Source organism: Oncorhynchus tshawytscha, linkage group LG13 (assembly GCF_018296145.1).
Source record: "Oncorhynchus tshawytscha isolate Ot180627B linkage group LG13, Otsh_v2.0, whole genome shotgun sequence".
NCBI classification, from domain to species: Eukaryota; Metazoa; Chordata; class Actinopteri; order Salmoniformes; family Salmonidae; genus Oncorhynchus; species Oncorhynchus tshawytscha.
Genome location: NC_056441.1, coordinates 70156512 through 70179869, shown reverse-complemented (window position 1 = coordinate 70179869; position 23358 = coordinate 70156512). Strand labels below are relative to the sequence as shown.

The 23358-nt window shown below is 42.7% G+C and overlaps 1 protein-coding gene across 1 annotated transcript in view; it reads right to left on the bottom strand.

Annotated features, from left to right (window-relative positions):
* kcnj5 (potassium inwardly rectifying channel subfamily J member 5) overlaps positions 1-11394 on the bottom strand; it is a 43891-nt gene extending 32497 nt beyond the window's left edge. The window contains exon 1 of the mRNA XM_024443116.2: positions 11009-11394. The gene's annotated coding sequence lies outside the window, so the exon portion shown is untranslated. The remainder of the gene's footprint in view (positions 1-11008) is intronic.
* Positions 11395-23358: the final 11964 nt, after the last annotated feature.

Sequence of the window (23358 nt, the reverse complement as noted above, 5' to 3'; positions counted from 1 at the left end):
AAATGTGGTTTCTTTGTTGTTGTTTTAGGTCTATTGGTGTAATACATTGATCTAGTGACAGACTGCAGTGTCTGTGCTCTGATTTGAATGTGCTAGAAATTGTATTTTTAAACATCAATTGCATACTCAAACCAACAGAGGGAAAAAAATTAATGAATAATATTTTTTGGCAATGGGATTAAATTACATACGGGAAGTCAGCACTACAGATATGAGATGGGGAGAGGGCAAGTCTATGGGGACTAATTTTAGCTGCAATTTCACAACACCATTTCAGTTATATAAAAGTGGAATAACTGATAGGGTAACTGGTGTTTAAAAATAATCCAATATAGTGACAGAGTATGAACTATGTGTTCCATAATCACCAATCAGCAGAGGTGTGGACTCAAGGCACATGACTTGGACTCGAGTGAGACTCGAGTCACAAGTTTGATGACTTGAGACTCGACTTGATAGAAAATCAAATTTGAGACTTGACTTGGAGCCTCAAGACTTGGGACTCGACTTTAACTGCCTAGAAGGCCAGCATCCTGGAATCGCCTCTTCACTGTTGACGTTGAGACTGGTGTTTTGCGGGTACTATTTAATGAAGCTGCCAGTTGAGGACTTGTGAGGCATCTAGGGTCACATGTGTAGACTTTACCGTGAAAGGCTTACTTACAAGCCCTTAACCAACAGTGAAGTTCAAAAAGAAGAAAATATTTACCAAGTAGGCTAAAATAAAAAGTAATAATAAAAAGCAACACAATAAGAATATCAATAATGAGGCTATATACAGGGGGTACCAGTACCGAGTCAGTGTGCAGAGGTACGAGTAGCAGCAGTGTACAACAGGGGGGGTCAATGTAAATTGTCTGGTGGCAAAACTGTTCAGCAGTCTGATGGCTTGGGGGTAGAAGCTGTCGAGGAGCCTTTTGGTCCTAGACTTGGTGCTCCGGTACCACTTGCTGTGCGGCAGCAGAGAAAACAGTCTATAACTGGAGTCTTTGACAATTTTATGGGCTTTCCTCTGACACTGCCTCTTATATGCAGTAGGTCTTGGATGGCAGGAAGCTTGGCCCCAGTGATGTACTGCACTACAGCCCCGTCAATGTTAATGGGGACCTGTTTGGCCTGCCTTTTCCTGTAGTCCACGATCAGCTCCTTTGTCTTGCTCACATTGAGGGAGAGGTTGCTGTCCTGGCATCACCCTATAGGCCGTCTCATCATTGAGATCGCGTCATGTGTGGATCTGTAGGGGCGGTATTCGAATTGGAGTGGGTCTAGGGTGTCCGGGAGGATGCTGTTGATGTGAGCCATGACCAGCCATTCAAAGCACTTCATGGCTACCGATGTGAGCGCCATGGTTCTGTAATCAATTACGAAGGTTACCTTTGCTTCCTTGGGCACAGGGACTATGGTGGTCTGCTTGAAACATGTAGGTATTACAGACTCGGTCAGGGAGAGGTTGAAAATGTCAGTGAAGACACTTGACAGTTGGTAATCCGTCTGGCCCAGCAGCTTCGTGAATGTTGACCTGTTAAAGTTTTTGTTCACATAGGCTACTGGGAGCGTTATCACACAGTCATCCAGAACAGCTGGTGCTCTCGTGCATGCTTCAGTGTTGCTTGCCTCGAATCAAGCATAAAAGGCATTTACTCGTCTGGTAGGCTCGTGTCACTGGGCAGCTCATGTCTGGGTTTCCCTGTGTATTCCGTAATAGTTTTCAAGCCCTGCCACATCGGACGAGCGTCAGAGTCGGTGTAGTAGGATTCAATCTTAATTATGTATTGACACTTTGTTTGTTTGATGGTAGCTGGATTTCTTATAAGCGTCCAGATTAGTCTCCCGCTCCTTGAAAGTGGCAGCTCTAGCCTTGAGCTCGATGCGGATTCTGGTTGGGATATGAACGTACAGTACATATCTCAAGACGACGTCGTCGATGCACTTATTGATGAAGCCAATGACTGAGGTGGTGTATTCCTCAATGCCATTGAATGAATCCCCAAACATATTCCAGTCTGTGCTAGCAAAACAGTCCTGTAGTGTAGCTTCCACGTCATCTGACCAGCTCCGTATTGAGCGAGTCACTTGTACTTCCTGCTTGAGCTTCTTCTTGAAATCAGGAATCAGGAGGATATGATTGTGGTCAGATTTGCCAAATGGAGGACGAGGGAGAGCTTTTTATGCATCTCTGTGTGTGGAGTAAAGGTGGTCTAGGATTTCTTTCCCGCCTGGTTGCACATGTGACATGCTGGTAAAAATTTGGTAAAACTGATTTAAGTTTGCCTGCATTGAAGTCCCCGGCCACTAGGAACGCCACGTCTGGGTAAGCATTTTCTTATGACCTTATAGAGTTGGTTGAGAGCAGTCTTGGTGACAGCTTCGTTTTGTGGTGGTAAATAGACGGGTACGAATAATAAGAATAGAACTCTCTTGGTAGATAGTGTGGTCGACAACTTATCTTAAGGTACTCTACCTCAGGCGAGCAATACCTCGAGTCTTCTTTAATATTAGACATCGCGCACCAGCTGTTATTGACAAAAAAGACACACACCCCCCACACCTCGTCTTACCAGATGAAGCGTCTCTGTTCTGCCGGTGCATGGAAAATCCTGCCAGCTCTATATTATCCTTTTCTTTGTTCAGCCACATCTCAGTGAAACATAGGATGTTACAGTTTTTAATGTGCCTTTGGTAGGATAATCTTAATAATAGGTAATCAAATTTATTTTCTAATGATTTCACGTTAGCAAAGGAGGATGGAGTTGGGAGTTTACTCGCTCGCCTCCGGCTTCTCAGAAGGATTCCCAATCTGTGTCCCCTTTTCCAGCGTCTTTTCTTCACGCAAAAGGCGTGGATCTGGGCCTGTTCCAGTGAAAGCAGGATATACTTCTCGTCGGACTCGTTAAAGGAAAAAGTTATTTTCGGTCATAAGAGACGGTAGCAGCAACATTATGCACACAATAAGTTAAAACATTCTCAAAGTTTGGGTGGTTACTGACTATATGTCTAAAGACAGCTGTAACATCTCACTGCCTTCAGTATTGTGGGATGATGAAGATATATTCTGGTGAATTAATAACAGTATTTGTGAGGAAGAAATGGGCTACCTAGTTGACAAGCATTCTGCGGGCAGGCAGCCCTCCAAAGTGATAGTGTTTGGTGCAGACAGACCATGCTTTCCATCTGATCCTGCAACCTCCTGTGTACAGGTATTTAGGCTGTATGATTCTTCTTGCTTAGAGAAGTGACGGCATGATATCCCTACTTGGCTGCAAACATGAATCACTTTCAGCTCAAAATGCAGGTGTAAAAAAATAGTTTATTTCTGTATCTTAAGTTTAGAAAATGCATTGCCATTTCTGGCTTTATTGACAGGCTACATTTACCCAGCCATTGTGTGCGCATTCATGTGTGTGCGCGGGGCTCGCAAGCTTTGAGCCACTACTTTTTGGGGAATGGGGGTCAAAAACGTTGAGAATCACTTACAGATTTCTGATTTGCTATACAGCTATAGGATCGGGTGCAACACAAACATCAGATTGTAAGGAGAGCATTGCCATAAATAAATGTGCAGCGACAAAAAATGTGTGATCAAGAATATCGACTGTTTACTTTGCAAACTCACCAGCAATGGACCCTCAACCAACAATTACTAGCATAGGTCTACTGGTCTTTAGGTACAGTATTTCAAAATTGCTTGAAATGCATCATTTACTTATGAAGCTTGCATTTATAATTTCTTGTTAAAATGAATTATTACATAATTAAAATATGTTGTAGACAAAATAAAGAAAAGTGCTGTCTGGTAGCTTCAATAAATAGACAACTCATTGCATGTATAGCTTATTTCACATACTTGAGACTCGACTTGAAAAAACGTATGATTTGACTCGACTTGCTCTTAGAATGCACGACTTGGACCCGACTCGAGATTCGACCCATTCTACTTGGGACTCGACTTGAGACTCAAACCTTGTGATTCGAATAATAGTGTCTTGATTCCACCTCTGCCAATCAGAAAGCAATCACCAGATTGCTTCTACCTGAGAATAACAAAACCATCTGATTTGTCTCTGTCGTCATGCTCTGACATTGCTCTATTTTGATCAGTGATAGATGCAAGGCAAGGCATCATGGAGAGAAAATGCAAAGTGGGGTGGAGGAGCGAGGGCCCACGTCACACATGAGATCCACACAGGAATACAGTGTTGACATAGACGGGTCTAAAGCAAAGGGCAGAGCGACGTGACAAGCATTTGAGACAGACAGACAGACAGACAGACACGAATACAAGACACACAAGGCCCAGAATAGTGAATGCGTTATAGTGTCGCCAAGTCCTGCTTTCCAAGTCAGTTCAGGATTATGTCGTGTCTTTGGCTATGCCGGATTAAGTCATATGACATGCTATTCTATAAAATAATTTCTCCGTAATTAATATTACCTGATTGAGCTAATCATGTAAATGTAATTAACTAGAGAGTCGGAGCACCATGAAAGAATATTTATAGAGCTGTTATCTTCTGAATAAACTCTTAAAGACCTAGTAATATTTTACATCAGTAGCAGTCAATATTAATCGTCACCTTAATTCAGTCTCATCTGAAAGTTTTAAATTCTTGGTTATCTGCACGAACCCTGGCTAACAAGTTGAATCAGCAATACAAAATTGGGTTTAATTATTTATTTACTAAATACCTAACTAATCACACATACACATAATTAATCATAACTTGATTACAAATGACGTCATAAAGGAAAACGTCCCTGACGGGCAGAACAGATACGACAGCTTGTTACACAAAAGAAAAAGTTCTGGGTTTGAGTGAGGGAAGACTGGGCGAAGCTGTGCTATCGTAAATACAGTATCTTGTGCATTCTAAATTACAGCCCATTTGGAAAAGGAAAATGCAATAAATATTTACTCTGAGCTGCGCTTCAGTAAGTTGGTGGTAGATGGAAGGCCGTGTTGCCAAACCGAGTCCTTTGTCCTTTGAAGAATGTCTCTGGTTGTCAATTGGATACGTTGTAGTAACGTCGTTGTGTGGTAGACGGGATACTCTGTCTGTTCCTTCCTAACCTGCGTTTGCAGCTGCTGTTGCTAACTCAACGGCTAGGAGGTATCACTTCTGTAGTGAATAAGAGTTCAAAGTTCATACCATTCGCAACCAAAGCTCACGCTGATGTTGGCTTCGTTCTGTAGTTATTATCTGAACCATTCTGACATCGGACCGTCGTCCTCACATCCTCGGAACAGGAGGTTACATTGTCGTCAAGGCTTTATATAGGAAGGGAGAGGAGGGCGTGTTTGAAAAGTTTTATAGCCCATGTCCCTTCACAGGGGCGAGCCACTGATTGAGCAGAGACCTACCTTAGCTTCTAAAATCTCACATTTTAGAAGCTAAAATCACATTTCATCCCATCACAAATAATTTCATATTCAAACATATATATTGAACAACAATTCCATGTGAATCCGATAACTCTGATGTGTAGACTTTCCACTGTAGAGTTTGTCATCTTATCATTGATGAGAATGTCTCAGATGACAACCGAGCTGACATCATATTCATTAAATATCACCGCATATGTTCAATTGTTTGGATTACCAGAATATAGTTCATTTCCCCCCACCTTCTGATGTTCCCAGAATCTCTATGTTAACCAAGGGTTTTGCAAATGTAACATCAGTAGGGTAGAGAGAGGAAAAAGGGGGGAAGAGGAATTTATGACTGTCATAAACCTACGCCCAGGCCAACGTCATGACACTTTCATGCATTAAACATCTCCCCAGTGACTGGTGAACCCAGGACCTGTGTGCATACTCTGCCTGTGTTTGATTGCTGCTCTGCTCTCGCTGCAGACTCACCAGCGGTTGTGCAAACACAGATTCCAGCTTAGTATTTTATCTTTAAGAGGATAACAAGCATTCATCTTGTTACTTGGAGAGCGACAGGATGCTTTGGGTGAATTGGGTTTAGGCTCTGATAGAGTGAGTGCTCATCTGTTGGTGGCGGAGAAGTAAACCTGCAGTTGTGCTCGTGCGCTCTCTCTCTCTTTCTCTCTCTCTCTCTCTTTCTTTCTCTCTCTAGCAGCTGTTTCAGGCTGCTGTAATGTTTCCACCTGTACACTTTCACATTACGTTTTTTGAGGACAGTCCAAGTCTTTGTTTGAGTTACACAAACAGCTATTGTAAGGTTTAATTATCTTCATTAGAGGCTCTTTAAAATGTTGTCGATGTCAGCCCTCTGTGCAGTTACGAAATGTGAGGGCTAGTTGTGAGGAGTTAGGTGGCCAGGACAAGGCTTGTATCAATATTAAATACTGCTCCAATAACACAACCGTCGGCCAACAGAGTTAACTGGCCTCTGGAGGACCATAATAATGAGGACTTAGATTAACCCCTAGTCATTACTCTGCCTGAGAAGACTAAAAACTTGATCAACAAGATAACTGGGTTTGGAGCACTTCATTTTCTCGATTAGCTTACATAATTTGAAGGTAATCAAAGCTCTTTAAAAGAGCAAATTTGGGGACTCAATCAAACACATTTCCTGTCTGAAAATATCCATGAGACGTGCATGTTTTGCAAATGGTTTCAAGCTAGATCTATGAACAAGCTCCAGTATACCACGCTACTGTCCATTCCTCAGAGAATGATGAGTGCAGTAAAAAACGGCTAATTCTGCAGTAACCCTTTGGTTTACAATACAAATTCTGTTATTTGGGGGCACTGATCTATATATTCTGAGGTCATACAGAAGGGTTCTATTTTCCACAGAAAATTCAATTCTGAGGAGTCATCAAAACAAAGCATAGGTCTGACAGAGGGGAGGAAAGAGAGAGAGAGAGAGCTGAGTCTTCAATAATATCTGCACTGGGAGGATCTGCACAATCAGTGCAGAAGATATATATCTTCTCTAGTGGAATAAGTTGCTCCAATGTCTCTGTCATTTCTGTAGCCCAGCATTGGGAGCCTACTGGAACTTCCCCTCCCCTCCCCTGCTCCTCTCTCCCCCTCCCCTGCTTCCCTCTTCCCAGAGCCAACTCTCAGCAGCAGCGTCATGGTTACCAGGCTCTCATTCATGAGTTAGTCGCAGGCTAATGCCTCGATCACACCAAGAGCATCATTGCGCAAAATGGTACGCAGCATAATCTTGATATGTGTGCAACAAAAGTTCAACATTCCCCCTCTGCTACCATTTCTGTCAAGCCGTCTACGCATACAGTTTGATGCATACGTTTGATCATTCCAACGTATGCACCACACAGAACGCACTGCAACTGCCTCTGCAACGCAATGCTGCAAGGCAAACAAAGTGTTCCATTGGAAATGAATGTATTTCTGGTGTGCCAAAATGTAAGGACGCTGTGTGATCGAGGCATAAGACAAGTGGCTCACAGTGCAGCGCTTCATCCCTATCTTTGCTCACTTATGACACTTTGAGGTCGGTCAGGGCAAATGACTAAAAATGTCTCCGAAGCCTATGGATGCCAGCCAGCTTGGCTTCAGGCCCAGACTAATTTTTACCCTCCTCGTGGCTGATAGCCGGCCTTGAGCATATACAGTATAGTACTTGTATCATCTCTCACGGATCACCTTCTCCTGAGCAATGGACACCGCCTCAGCTAGACGGCCTGCCCACACTGGAGACTATTAGTCTAATGAAATGACAACGGACCAAAAAACTAAACACCACACAGCCACAGCCAGGAATAACTGCTGCTTACTCGAATCTCGTCCTCTCGCGCCCCTGTGCCAAGGGTACGTGTATTTATAAGTGATGCCCCAAACTCCCCAACACTGTTGAGTGATGCTGGACGGACTGAGCACCAGGCCAAGCCAACAACACCCAGTCCACTGGACCAGAGTAGTCCTATAGGACATGAATGTGGCAGGAGAGGAGGATTGGGGTTAAGGAGAGGACAGGAGCTCCAACACCCTGCAACACCATGTCCCGTATTTATCAGGTGGCTCGTCAGCCTCTTATCGTGATTTACGGGCCAGAGCCCACATTCACAGGAGTGAGAGAGTGACTGGTGGATGGACAAGAGGAGGTAGAAAGCAGGAGAGGAAGAGAGGAGGGGGTGCTGAGCGCATGCAGAAAGAGCCAAAGGTCACACGGACCTAATTAGAATTCTTGCGGCACCTCACTCTGTCCCTGCACCAGTCCTTTGAGGAGGCCGCTCCTTCTCGCCACCACATACCATGTCAGAACATCCATGGTGTCACTCAATAAGCCTTGAGCCCGTTATGCTGAACATATGTCTCATTCCCTGTGTTAATGGGCTGTGACTGAGGGAATCTACTCACCCTGGGTGATGGATGCTCACACTTGGCTCCATAGATAGATGTGTACGCAAAGGAAAATCCGTCTGGAGATGGTTAAGTAAACAAGATGTTAATTTATTTCACCTAATGATAGCAAGGGTTCTAATTATGATTCTCCAGGATAGACACCACTACTGCGTCAAATTATAGAACAAATAATACATGAAAATTGCATATGAAAGGGTTCTACTAACCTAACATATGGAATTGTTTTAAGACGGTCAGACCGTGGATCATTTAACTATTTGAATTCAAATTTTGGGATTTAAAAAAATGTATTAAAAAAAACACATTTATATTGGCTTTTACTACTGTAGCCCATTGAAACACATTGAATAACACATTCATTAATGGCAAAAAAAAGAAATTAACATACAGATATCGAAAGCATTTAATGAGAGCTTAAAAGGTGTGCAACATGAAAATACTGTCTCATTCACATTGTGTCATTTATTGACAAGACCGACCCAGAGATAGAATATCCAAAGTCAAACCAATTTTGCTACTGTTGCACAACAGCCAGCTGAAGCCAATTGGCAAAATAATTTGGCTAACTCTTCCCACCTGCAAACACACAGGAGATACCCACATCAAACCACACCACGAAACCAACTCACTTTTGAATTCAGTCATGGCCTCTAGCATTTCTTAACGAACCAAATCTAAAACTAGGCCAAATCAGGAAGTTCAGCCGCCCTTTAACAATGGAGTTCCGATCCGTATGACCTGCAGCATCTTAATCCCCATAATGCCCTTCAAGATGAAGGACATCACTGCTTTTGCAAGGAGCTCTGTCTCTAAAACCTCAATGTCATCCCACATTGTTCTCCAGTCAGTGACACTGGACAGATTAGAGCATGGCCAAGTATCACTCTCCTCCCACTTCCACTTCCACCTCCACCTCGGTAACGGCCAATTAACCTGGACAAGAAATGCTCTCCCATTCTGCCTAGCTGAGTGGCTTTACAGGGCTGCAGTAGCCTTCTTTTCAAATCATACAGACACACAGTTTCCATAGCACTTAATACAAAGAATTGTTCACGCTTGGCTAAGCTCCCGACACAGATGCATTGCTGCAATACAAGCGGGGATGGGCTGATTTTTATCACAGCCATGCCTACCACCTTACCCAGGGACCCGGTTTTCACAAAATAAATTCACACAATTAATTATTCAAACACACAGTAATCTCATCTCAATGTCTCATTAGATTTGGGCTAGCATTCTGGGCTGAATCAAACCTCAGTCCACAACATGAGAGAGACTGAGTTGGTTTCAGTGGTTGACTGAGGTGATGCACAGAGGCTGGCTGATAATGATGGCTTTACAAAAGGAGTTACAGCATAACTCTAATGCAGTGTACAAGGTCAAAGGGCCATCCATTAAAATCACTTACGGTGCTACAACTTTCACCCTGTGCAACAATCAAACAGTGGCTGCAACAATCAAAATGGCTGCACCATTTCATCAATGGTTCATGTCAGATTGAAGGGATACCTATACAAATGGACTGGTTACACACACACATACACACACACACAAACTTAATCAAAAGGTTAAAAAGGTGAGCATAGAATAAGATATGTGCTATATACTACTGTTCTGCACCATCCTTCTCCTATAGTTCATTTCCCTGTTAGCCCAACTTTACACTGCTCAATGGGAAATGTTTGAAAAAATAATGATCACATACCGAATACTTTTAAACCACCTCTGCATTCCCTGCTGAGGACATTCCCAGGAACATTGCGTCGGAAAAACATGCTCGTTGGACATGGCCACAGACCCCATTGTCATGAAAGTTTTACAGGGACAACTCAAGATATTTTGTGCAGAGTGCACTCAACCAGGACAGCCTATAAGAGCAGACAATAGCACATCACAGCCCTGAAACTAGCCTTTCTAATCCCCGGCTCAGAGAGGACTGAGTGCTCCAACGGAATCAATGCAAATGATTTGCTCTAAATTCTTTACTAGTCTACGATATTCCAGCGAAAAGCTACTGCAAACAGATAATGGCCTCTCTCTCTCTCTCTCTCTCTCTCTCTCTCTCTCTCTCTCTCTCTCTCTCTCACCCACCTTCTTTCATTGAATGTGTGGAATCGAAAACACAACACAACACACGGTGCTGTGTGTAAAACCCCCACACTGTTGGCTGCTGCACTCGTTAAACTCCTGCATTCCGCTCTAGGAGAATTTAAGCATCCTCTAGCATCAGGCAACTAGGCAGTAGCCTCAGCAGCATCTCACAGTGGTCTGACAGGGCTGGAAACCCATTGTTTTTTGATTACCTAGCCCTCAGAATGAGAGCAAACAAATGCACTGCAGTGACATTAGTGATATAGAACACAAGCAGGCTGTGATGGGAAAGAGGTCGCAGGCAGTGCAGGCTGGAGGTATCTGAGGTATCTCTTTCTTAGGGAGCATAGTAACCATACTATATGGTTTTAATTCACGTACACACTTTGATCTGACACGCGGCTAAATGAATGATGGCGAGGTGATGAATTACGGAATGTAATGACAGCATGGCATCGCATTCAAAGGCAGATCGAACAGCTCAGCTGCAGCCCAAGTGTACCCTACAACCACAGCGTTAGGCTTGCATCAGAGCTATACTTTCTCTCCCTCCTTCTCTCTGCTCCGGCCGTGTCTCCCTACTTTTTCTCAGTCTAGCATGAGTCTTACCTTCAGGTGGCCACAGGAGCAGCTGGCAGGCTCCCGTCGAGGCATTTCACGGCTGCTACTCTCCCATGGACTCCCCTCTCCTTCCCTTGCTTTGTTCAGCAGCCCTCCTGCCTCCCAGCTCTTCTCTTCTCCTTTTCACCGCTCTAGTCCTATGTGCTTGAGTGTGTGAGTGTTTCCTCACCCGACCACCCCCTCACCCTCTTGCTCTTCTCTTACTTCCTCACCCTCCTCTTACTTCCACGCAGAGCCCTTGTATCTTAGGATGTATCCTTTACGTGTGTGTGTGTCTGTGCCACATGGCACGTTTCACTCTGCAGTCAAAGAGGAATGAGCTGGGAAGAGAAGAACACTGTGAGAGGCAGAGAATAGGGAGGTACCTAGTCAGTTGTCCAACTGAATGTATTCAACTGAAACGTGTCTTGCGCATTTAACCCAACTCCTCTGAATCAGAGAGGTGTGGGGGGCTGCCTTAATCAAAATCCATGGCGCCCAGGGAACAGTTGGTTAACTGCATTGCTCAGGGGCAGAACGACAGATTTTTACCATGTCAGCTTTGGGGATTGGATCCAGCAACCTTCTGATTACTGGTCCAATGCTCTAGTCACTTGCTGCCCAGTGAGTATAGGGAGAGAGTATAGCGAGAGAGAGTATAGGGAGAGAGTGAGAGAGAGTGAGTGAGGTAGAGAGAGAGTATAGGGAGAGAGAGAGAGAGAGTGAGGTAGAGAGATAGAGAGTGAGGTAGAGAGAGAGTGAGGTAGAGAGAGAGTGAGGTAGAGAGAGAGTGAGGTAGAGAGAGAGTGAGGTAGAGAGAGTATAGGGAGGTAGAGAGAGAGGATAGGGAGAGAGAGGATAAGGAGAGAGAGAGAGAGCGAGATAGAGAGAGAGAGATGTAGAAAGAGAGGTACAGAGAGATTATAGGGAGAGAGAGTAACATGGAGAGAGAGTGAGGGAAAGCGAGATTGAGGAAGAGAGAGAGAGGTAGAAAGAGCGTATTGAGCACTGAATGAAATTTTAAAAACTAACCACATTTGGCTAAAACTTAACGAAGGTACAATCTATTGTGACAATGATGTTTACGTATGTGCAGCTTATACTCCTCCTTCAGATTCATCATACTTTGATGATCAGTGGGTAGAGTGCAGAGGGTAAAGTGCTTATTTGTGGAGATTTCAAATCAAGAACCGGTTCTGAGCCTGACTACACTGATGCGGGAGGTAACCACCACATATTTGGACACCCCTCCATGTACAGTAGCCCTATTATAAATAATAGAAACAGTCCTGACCAAATACTGAACAAAAATGGGAAGGAGATAGTGCATCTCTGTCGAGCCTTAGATCCTTAATGGTCGAATCAGAGGGGACTCTTTAGGTCACTTTACTTACTGCTCAGCTCTTGGGACAAGTGTAGTCGATTATACCATCACTGATATTGACCCCTCCTCCATTAGTGCATTCACTGTCAGACCACAGACACCATTGTCAGATCACAGTCAGATCAACGTGTTTCTGAAGAAATTAACCAGCAATATTCAATAAAAAAACAGCCCAATAAACTCTACAACATAAACCAATCGTACAGATGGGCTAAAAACAGTGCAGAAAGATTCATTGAAACACTGAACTCAAATGAAATTATGAACTCTATACAGCTCTTCAATAACTCACAATACCAAGACAATAAAGAGGGTGTCAATTCGGCTACTCAAAACATCAATTGCATATTCCAAAAAGCAGCATCAAAAGCACATTTCAGAAAACCAAAGAAATGCAACATCAGAAACAAAAAACAAAATGGTTCTGAAAAATGGTTTGATAACAAATGTAAAACAATTAGAAAGCACCTAAGACAAATTAAAAATATAAGCAGCAAAACAACCTAGAGCTACGCTATGAATACTTTGAAACACTGAAACAGTATAAACAAACACTGAAATGCAAGAAATTGAATTATACCAACAAGACACTTGATGAAATTGAAAACACAATTGACCAAAATCCGTTCTGGGACATGTGGAACAATTCAAGCATGACAAAGCCACAAGAATTAACCATACAAGATGAAAGGAATTTGGAAAACTTATTTTGATAATCTATACAAAAACATCCCACATACAGACTTACAAGAGAAATGTAAAAAAATTGAGCATCCTTGAATCAGTCATTAAAAACAACCAAAATCCATAAGATTACCCAATAACCCAACACGAACTAAATGAAAAGCTCAAATCCATAAAATCAAAGAAGGCTTGTGGTCTGGATAACATCAGAAATGAAATGCTGAAAAACAGCGCACCTGAGTAGCAAAATGCTGTGATTAAATTGTTCAACATGTATATAACTTATGGCTGCTTCCCTGATGTCTGGAACCAGGGGCTCATCTCCCCTATCCACAAAAGTGGAGACAAATCATCAGACCCCAAAAATTACAGGGGAATTTGTGTAAACAGCAACTTGGGAAAGGTTTTCTGTAGCATTTTGAATTCAAGAATTCAAACCATTCTTCAAGAAGAAAATGTAATAAGAAAATGTCAAATGTACTTTCTCCCCAACAACCAACCACCACTGACCATACAGTGGGGCAAAAAAGTATTTAGTCAGCCACCAATTGTGCAAGTTCTCCCACTTAAAAAGATGAGAGAGGCCTGTAATTTTCATCATAGGTACACTTCAACTATGACAGACAAAATGAGAACAAAAAATCCAGAACATCTCATTGTAGGATTTTTAATGAATTTATTTGAAATTATGGTGGAAAATAAGTATTTGGTCAATAACTAAAGTGTATCTCAATACTTTGTTAAATACCCTTTGTTGGCAATGACAGAGGTCAAACGTTTTCTGTAAGTCTTCACAAGGTTTTCACACACTGTTGCTGGTATTTTGGCCCATTCCTTCATGCAGATCTCCTCTAGAGCAGTGATGTTTTGGGGCTGTTGCTGGGCAACATGGACTTTCAACTCCCTCCAAAGATTTTCTATGGGATTGAGATCTGGAGACTGGCTAGGTCACTCCAGGACCTTGAAATGCTTCTTACGAAGCCACTCCTTCGTTGCCCGGGCGGTGTGTTTGGGATCATTGTCATGCTGAAACACCCAGCCACGTTTCATCTTCAATGCCCTTGCTGATGGAAGGAGGTTTTCACTCAAAATCTCACGATACATGGCCCCATTCATTCTTTCCTTTACACGGATCAGTCGTCCTGGTCACTTTGCAGAAAAACAGCCCCAAAGAATGATGTTTCTACCCCCATGCTTCACAGTAGGTATGGTGTTAGGTAGGCATCTTTCAGTCTCTCGATGTGCAAAACTGATAGAGACATACCCCAAGCGACTGTAATCGCAGCAAAAGGTGGCGCTACAAAGTATTAACTTAAGGGGGCTGAATAATTTTGCACGTCCGATTTTTCAGTTTTTGATTTGTTAAAAAAGTTTGAAATATCCAATAAATGTCGTTCCACTTCATGATTGTGTCCCACTTGTTGTTGATTCTTCACAAAAAAATACAGTTTTATATCTTTATGTTTGAAGCCTGAAATGTGGCAAAAGGTCGCAAAGTTCAAGGGGGCCGAATACTTTCGCAAGGCACTGTAGGTAGATATTATTTGGAGAGAGAGATTATAGGGAGAGAGTAGGCGGAGAGAGAGATTATAGGATATAGATAGAGGATAGGGAGAGAGAGGATAGGTAGAGAGAGAGGTAACGAGAAAGAGAGAGTGTAGGGAGATAGTGGAGAGACAGGATAGGGAGAGAGAGAGGTAGAGAGAAAGGTAGAGAGAGAACACAGTATACTTGAACAGAGCAATACTCAATCATGAGGCATCAAAGCCAAAGGATCTGAGTATTTTAAGAAATGCTATAGATGGAATGAATGTAGTTTGGAAACCTACTAAATAACAATTAGGCAACAACAAATTCAATCTCTTTCAGACATCTTCCTGGACAAAAAATTCCACTGTAATTGGGAAGGTGTAAACGTGGAAGTAGAAAATCTTAAGAGTATATTTGACCTCTCGGCTTCCCTATCAAATCTAAAAATCTCAAATAGAAAACCAAAGAAAATGGACAACAATTTGTATTTATTTTATTTTACCTTTTATTTTAACAATGACAAATGGTTTGATGAAGAATGCAAAAATCTAAGAAAGAAATTGAGAAACCTGTCCAACCAAAAACATAGAGACCTTGACCTACGCCTTCACTATTGTGAATCACTAAAACAACACAGAAATACACAACACAGAAATACACTACGGAAAAAGAAGGAACAGTGTGTCAGAAAACAGCTCAATGTAATGGAAGAATCCAGAGACTAACCACTTCTGGGAAAATTGGAAAATACTAAACAAACAACAACACAAAGAGTTATCTATCCAAAAGAGAGATGTATGGGTAAACCACTTCTCCAATCTTTTTGGCTTTATAACAAAGAACAAAGAACAAAAACATATACATGATCTTCATACAAATCTTAGAATGAACTATTAAAGACTACCAGAACCCACTGGATTCTCTAATGACCTTGAATGAACTACAGGACAAATAAAAACCCTCCAACCCAGAAAGGCCTGTGGTGTTGATGGTATCCTCAATGAAATTATCAAATATACAGACAACAAATTCCAATTGGCTATACTAAAACTCTTTTACATCATCCTTAGCTCTGGCATCTTCCCCAATATTTGGAACCAAGGACTGATCACCCCAATCCACAAAAGTGGAGACAAATTTGACCCCAATAACTACTGTGGGAAATGCGTCAACAGCAACTATGGGAAAATCCTCTGCATTATCATTAACAGCAGCCTCTTACATTCCCTCAGTGAAAACAATGTACTGAGGAAATGTCAAATTGGCTATTACCAAATTATCTTATGACTGACCACATATTCACCATGCACAGCCTAATTGACAAACAAACAAACAAAAACAAAGGCAAAGTCTTCTCATGCTTTGTTGATTTTTAAAAAAGCCCTCGACTCAATTTGGCATGAGTGTCTACTATACAAATTGATGGAAAGTGGTGTTGGGGGATAAACATACGATATTATAAAATCCATGCACACAAACAACAAGTGTGTGGTTAAAATAGGCAAAAAACACACACATTTATTTCCACAGGGCCGTGGGCTGAGACAGGGATGCAGTTTAAGTCCCACCCTCTTCAACATATATATCAATGAATTGGCGAAGGCACTAGAATAGTCTGCAGCACCCGGCCTCACCCTACTAGAATCTGAAGTCAAATGTCTTCTGTTTGCTGATGTCCTGGTTCTTCTGTCCCCAACCACGGAGGGCCTACAGCAGCACCTAGATCTTTTGCACAGATTCTGTCAGACCGGGGCCCTGACAGTAAATCTCAGCAAGACAAAAATAAAGGTGTTGCAAGAAGGTCCAGTCAATTAAGTTCCCCCTAAGCAAGCTGGTCCTGGGGCTCTGTTCACGAACACAAACAGACCCCACAGAGCCCCAGGACATCAACACAATCAAATCATGAGATTACTTGACACATTGGAAATACATGTTTTTTAAAACAGAGCACACTAGAGTACTATTTGGCCCTAACAGAGAGTACACAGTGGCAGAATACCTGACCACTGTGACTGACCCAAAATTAAATCATTGGCTATGTAAAGACTCGATGAGCCTAGCCTGCTATTGAGGGAGGCCACCGAAGGCAGACCTGGTGCAGCGCACACGGGCCGGGTGCAGTGCACGCTAACCAAGGTTGCCAGGTGCACGGTGTTTCCTCCGACACATTGGTGCGGCTGGCTTCCGGGTTGGATGCGCGCTGTGTTAAGAAGCAGTGCGGCTTGGTTGGGTTGTGTATCGGAGGACGCATGACTTTCAACCTTCGTCTCTCCCGAGCCCGTATGGGAGTTGCAGCGATGAGACAAGATTGTAGCTATTAACAATACCACGAAATGGGGGAGAAAAAGGGGTCCAATTCAACAATTACATAAAAAGAAGTGTGACCTGTTGCCACAAGAAAAGGGAAACCAGGAAAGAACAAACACTTGTAAATACAACCTATATTTTTGTTTATTTATTTTGCCTTTTGTACTTTAACTATTTGTACACCATTACAACACTCTATATAGGCACAATATGACATTTGAAATGTCTTTATTGTTTTGGAACTTTTGTGAGTTTATTTTTTGGAATTTTACCTTTATTTAACCAGGTGTAATGTTTGCTGTTAATTTTGAATTGTTGTTTATTATCTATTTCACTTGCTTTGAAAATGAAGTCAATAAAATAAAATGTTATTGAATTGAAGGGCTTTATGTCAAGGTCATTAGAGCCATCAGCGCATCTCTCTCGTAAAGCTCCCATTGGGGGAGAGGGAGAGGAGAGAGGGAGAGTGGATGGGATCTGGGTGCACGGGGAGTTTATATTAGCATGGTGTCAAGGGAGAAACGTATTGTACAGCATTTTTAAGTTTCAAGCTTGAAGACAATAGTTTATTTCCAGAACCATAGTATTATGTAAATGTGTTCTGGGGGAATTTTTATTCATTAAATCAGCCATTTCCATACCCATGAGTAGACATGTGATAAACTGTATTTACAATGGAGTTGCGCTATTTTTGTGAGCTACATTGGATCCCAATAGTAAATAGGAAAACTGTGTTTACTGTGCACACAACCCTAACCCTAACCCTAACCCACTCTATAAGAGCATGATGGGATACTGTAAATGGAAAGAAAATACATTACATGTTCTAACTAATTAATTTAGCCATGTACACTGAACAAAAATATAAACGCCACATGTAAAAGTCTTGGTCCCATGTTTCATGAGCTGAAATAAAAGATCACAGAAACGTTCCATATGCACAAAAACCTTATTTCTTCAAAATGTTGTGCTCAAATTTGTTTACATCCCAGTTAGTGAGCACTTCTTCTTTGCCAAGATAATCCATCCATGTGACAAGTGTGGCATATCAAGAAGATGATTAAACAGCATGATCATTACACAGGTGCACCTTGTGCTGGGGACAAGAAAAGGCCACTCTAAAATGTGCAGTTTTGTCACACAAACACAATGCCACAGATATCTAAAGTTTTGAGGGAGCATGCAATTGGCATGCTGACTGTAGGAATGTCCACCAGAGCTGTTGCCAGAGAATTTAATGTTAATTTCTCTACCATAAGCCGACCGACCTCATAACCGCAGTCCACGTGTAACCACGCCAGCCCAGGACCTCCACATCCAGCTTCTTCACCTGTGGGATCGTCTAAGACCAGCCACCTGGAGAGCTGATGAAACTGTGGGTTTGCACAACCGAAGAATTTCTGCACAAATTGTCAGAAACAGTCTCAGGGAAGCTCATCTGCATGCTCGTCATCCTCATCAGGGTCTTGACCTGATTACAGTTTGGTGTCGTAACCAACTTCAGTGTGCAAATGCTCACCTTCGATGGCCAGTGGCACGCTGGAGAAGTGTGCTCTTCACAGATGAATTGCCGTTTCAACTGTACCAGGTAGATGGCAGACAGCTTGTATGGCGTTGTGTGAGCGAGTGGTTTGCTGACGTCAACGTTGTGAAGAGAGTGCCCCCATGATGGCGGTGAGGTCATGGTATGGGCAGACATAAGCTATGGACAATGAACGCAATTGCATTTTATCGATGTTAATTTTAATGCACAGAGATACTGTGACGAGATCCTGAGGCCCATTGTTGTGCCATTCATCCGCCACCATTACCTCATGTTTCAGCATGATAATGCATGGCCCCATGTTGCAAGGATCTGTATACAATTCCTGGAAGCTGAACATGTCCCAGTTCTTCCATGGCCTGTATACCCACCAATTGAACACATTTGAGATGCTCTGGATCTACATGTACAACAGTGTGTTCCATTTCCCGCGAATATCCAGCAACTTCGCATAGCCATTGAAGAGATGTGTCGAACTGCATGAGGCAAATGGTGGTCACACCAGATGCTGACTGGTTTTCTAATCCACACCCCTACTATTTTTTTACGTATCTGCGACCAACATATTCATATCTGTATTCCCAGTCATGTGACATCAATATATTAGGTCTTAATTTATTTATTTCAATTGACTGATTTTCTTATATGAACTGTAGCTCAGCAAAATCATTGAACTTGTTGCATGTTGTGTTTATATTTTTGTTCAATGTAGTAAAAACAGGTCAGGCAGGACAGCTATACAGTATTGCTGTAATTGATGGACCTGGAGGTTGACTGCACATCTCCTTCACATCCAGGGACCATTGGTCTGACCCTTTACTCAAGCCCTGTCCTCATTTACCGTGGACTGATGGGAGGTCAGGTCACAGGGTTGTTGGATGTGACCCTTGAAAATGGGTCAGACACCTCCCACCCACCCACCCTCCCTCCCTCCCTCCCTCCTTTGCATTCCACTGCATTTTCACAGGGTTCATTAGTTGTGATTGATCCTCTTGTCAGAGCGCATGGCACCCCAATGAACTGAAATGTTACCAGCTCCCAGGAACAAGAAGGACCATGCACGAGGACCAGGCGGAAGCAGAGCAGGGAAATCAGAGCACGCCAATGACTAACACCACATATAAACTCCTCATCATGGAAGAAACGGGACTATGGAGGAATGGAGGAAGGGAGGGAGAGATTGATTAAAAACCGTAAATGATATTCCATAATCACGCTGCTCTGCTGGCTGACTAAACAGTGCAACAGAAAGTTTTAGGTTTTAACTGCTTTTAAGGTCAGTCCCTGCATTAATGTCTACAATATTTCTCCTCTTCTCTAAATTATCCTTTTGCATTTGGTATTAAGCAGAGGGCCACCATTATTAATAGCATGGCAATGATACATTCATAATAAAGCATATCTGTTGGCACCAGAAAATGGTTCAATTATGCATTTATCGTCTGTGATAGGACTGACTTCAATAAACACAAACATCTTGAGCATACAGCTCTTGTAGATCATTGCCTTGTATTGAGCTGCTGGTCAAAGAGTGAAAGGATATTTCAAGAACAACCCCAGATTAGACCATCCATTTACCAGCCAAACATCAATATACGTATACATGTTTGTTACAAGAGCCCAATTTATGGGAAAGAGAACATCTATTGGTGTTTAAATGATGAATTATCTAATCGTGCATGGACCTACTTCTTTTATGTGGATACATCATTCATCCAGGTCTACTCAATCTCATGTAGTGTGTTTTTATCCCGTTGTTCGGACACTTTCATTTCCTCTATGGGGATCTTAACATAAATCACATGGGGAGATAAAAGTTAACATTCCAGGACCACTGAACAATTTATCTGCGACACCTCAGTTAAAAAGATTGTCAATGTTTTTGAAGTACTGGTTCTCCAGCTTTCTACCTCCAATCAGAGACACTATTTAAATTGAGAACTGCAAACATTTCTCTAGAATATGGTTGGGATTTCAACTTCAAAACAGAAAGCAAGGATGCATTCGACTGGAAGACTAGACCACTTCCACAAGATTGTGTGTTGTGCGTGTGAAGGATAGCCCTGACACTGACACCGTGGAGAGAATAAGTATAGCAGTAAATAATTGAAGAATTGCACTGACAGCTGCTGTGCTCTGTGTGCATGTACAGTTGCAAGTATCGCTGCAGGTTTGTTATTGAGGTGAATAACTAGTACCGGCTGTGGCTGTTGGCTGGGCTGGAGAAAGAGGCTTGTTGTAAGTCATCTCTTGTAACGGTGTTTTCTACCACCCAAACAAACACCAGCTAAATGTGAAGAACTGTACCTGTAATTGTAAATGAAAGGGGATCTAGTTATGGTGTGGTGGTATCTACAACAGCAGACGTGGAGAAACTAAACTAGTCAGAGGGAACAATAGGAAGAGCTTGTTGGGCTTTAACTTAATGTTCTCTCTTACAAATGGTGCACTTTCCACCTCTTAGTGGCTCATAACATTCTACAGATGTAGGATCTTAATTTGAGCCTGTTTGCAACAGCAAGAAAGCAAGAAAACAAAACAGGAAATGTGAATTATAATGTGGATTATAATGACTGGACATTTTTGTATGGGTTGATACATATTTCGTAAGGGAAAATCACATCTGAAAGTGGTAATGACAAATTTTAGAATACTTTTTAAACCTCAAAAACAACACAAGTTTTAAATGTCCTGCATCAGGGTGATCAAATTAAGATCCTACATCTGTAAGAAATTACATTGGCACTCATATCATAACACACGCCACTGCACCTTCACAGAACAGAACAGGGTGAGAAAGGCCGCTGGAGAAAGGAATTGATTTTCAGCTTTTCAGAGGCTCAGATTTAATTTAGGCCTTTTCTTTCACTTCGGTGTAATTACTTTCTTCAAGCTAGACGGCTTCTTAATCGTCATGAAGTCTTGGGAGGGGAGGACGTGCCATGGAGCTAGGTAATGCAACCTGTTCTAGCAAGGCAGGGGAGGAAGGGAAGCACGCACACGCACGCACGCACGGGCGCACGCACACACACACACACACACACACACACACGCACACACACACACTCTCTATGTGACTCTGAGTGTCTATACCTGCACTTGTAAGATGCCAGCACGGGACTCCCGGGTGGCGCAGTGGTCTAGAGCACTGCATCGCAGTGTTAGCTGTGCCACCAGAGACTCTGGGTTTGAGCCCAGGCTCTGTCGCAGCCGGCCGTGACCGGGAGGTCATTGGCCTAGCGTCGTCAGAATTAGGGAGGGTTTGGCCGTTAGGGATATCCTTGTCTCATCGCGCACCAGCAACTCCTGTGGGGGGCCGGGCGCAATGCACGCTAACCAGGTCGCCAGGTGCACGGTGTTTCCTCCGACACATTGGTGCAGCTGGCTTCCGGGTTGGATGCGCACTGTGTTAAGAAGCAGTGCGGCTTGGTTGGGTTGTGTTTCGGAGGACGCATGGCTTTCGACATTTGTCTCTCCCGAGCCCGTATGGGAGTTGTAGCGATGAGACAAGATAGTAGCCACTAAAACAATTGGATACCACGAAATTGGGGAGAAAAGGAGGTAAAATACAAACAAACAAAAAAACGTAAGATGCCAGCATGGTACTGTTCCTGTTATACCTTGTTGTGGCTTGCAGGCTTTCCTCAGGACACATCAGACCTGCAGCCACAGTGTGTCTGATTTGTCCTGAGGAAAGCCTGCAAGCCACAAGAAGGTATAACAGGAACAGTACCGTTGATATTGGGGCGGCAGGGTAGCCTAGTGGTTAGAGCGTTGGACTAGAAACTGTTGCAAGTTCAAACCCCCAAGTTTACAAGGTACAAATCTGTTGTTCTGCCCCTGAACAGGCAGTTAACCCACTGTTCCTAGGCCGTCATTGAAAATAAGAATTTGTTCTTAACTGACTTGCCTAGTTAAATAAAGGTATAAAAAAATATATCTACAGTGGGGAGAACAAGTATTTGATACACTGCCGATTTTGCAGTTTTTCCTACTTACAAAGCATGTAGAGGTTTGTGATTTTTATCATAGGTACACTTCAACTGTGAGAGACGGAATCTAAAACAAAAATCCAGAAAATCACATTGTATGATTTTTAAGTAATTAATTTGCATTTTATTGCATGACATAAGTATTTGATACATCAGAAAAGCAGAACTTAATATTTGGTACAGAAACCTTTGTTTGCAATTACAGAGATCATACATTTCCTGTAGTTCTTGACCAGGTTTACACACACTGCAGCAGGGATTTTGGCCCACTCCTCCATACAGACCTCAGATCCTCCAGATCCTCCTGCCATCCAGGACCTCTATACCAGGCAGTGTCAGAGGAAGGCCCTAAAAATTGTCAAAGACTCCAGCCACCCAAGTGATAGACTGTTCTCTCTGTTACGGCACAGCAAGCGGTACCGGATAGCCTCGCAATTGTTATTTTACTGCTGCACTTTAATTATTTGTTACTTTTATTTGTTACTTTTTAAGGTATTTTCTTAAAACTGCATTGTTGGTTAAGGGTTAAGCATTTCACTGTAAGGTCTACCTAGACCTGTTGTATTCGGTGCATGTGACAAATACCATTTTATTTGATTTCATTTGAAATGCAGTAACACTATTTGACTTAACAGCAAATACAAGCACGTGTGTGTGATTGTGCATGTGTGTGTACTGTAAACAGCTTTCTCTTGATCTAGACATTGAGAGCCCTGCCCAAGACACGGGTGGTGTAGCAGGGGGCAGTCAGGCTGGACCTGGGTACTGGCGCTGTGTGGGGTAAACACATGCCCACGCAACAGTCCTGCTGGAGGGCTGTACTGGTAGCCTACTTTATGTTTGTGTGTGTGTGTAAACATCACCTGATGTGATTCCAATCCCAAGTTTTATAAAAGCACACACATCTGTAGCACTGAGA